This window comes from Penaeus monodon, chromosome 31 (assembly GCF_015228065.2).
Source record: "Penaeus monodon isolate SGIC_2016 chromosome 31, NSTDA_Pmon_1, whole genome shotgun sequence".
Classification (NCBI taxonomy): domain Eukaryota; kingdom Metazoa; phylum Arthropoda; class Malacostraca; order Decapoda; family Penaeidae; genus Penaeus; species Penaeus monodon.
The window spans coordinates 4,236,869-4,237,106 of NC_051416.1; positions in this window are offsets into that span (position 1 = coordinate 4,236,869).

The window sequence follows — 238 nt, forward strand, 5'->3', positions numbered from 1 at the left end:
ACTCCTCTAAAAGATATTTGCAAAGTTACATGTCACTAAAAATCCTGGAAAAAGTTAGCGTGTAACTTCCGCTGGAATTGTACAGCGTTTTACAAAGGCAACAGAACAAAGCCATGAAAAGACAAGTCATCATGAAGAACCTAATCAATTATTTTTTTTCGTTTTAATTACCTGTTTGTGTTACTTATTAAGCGGGAATTTTACTCACGGAGCAAACATTTTAGGTTGTGTCTCACTT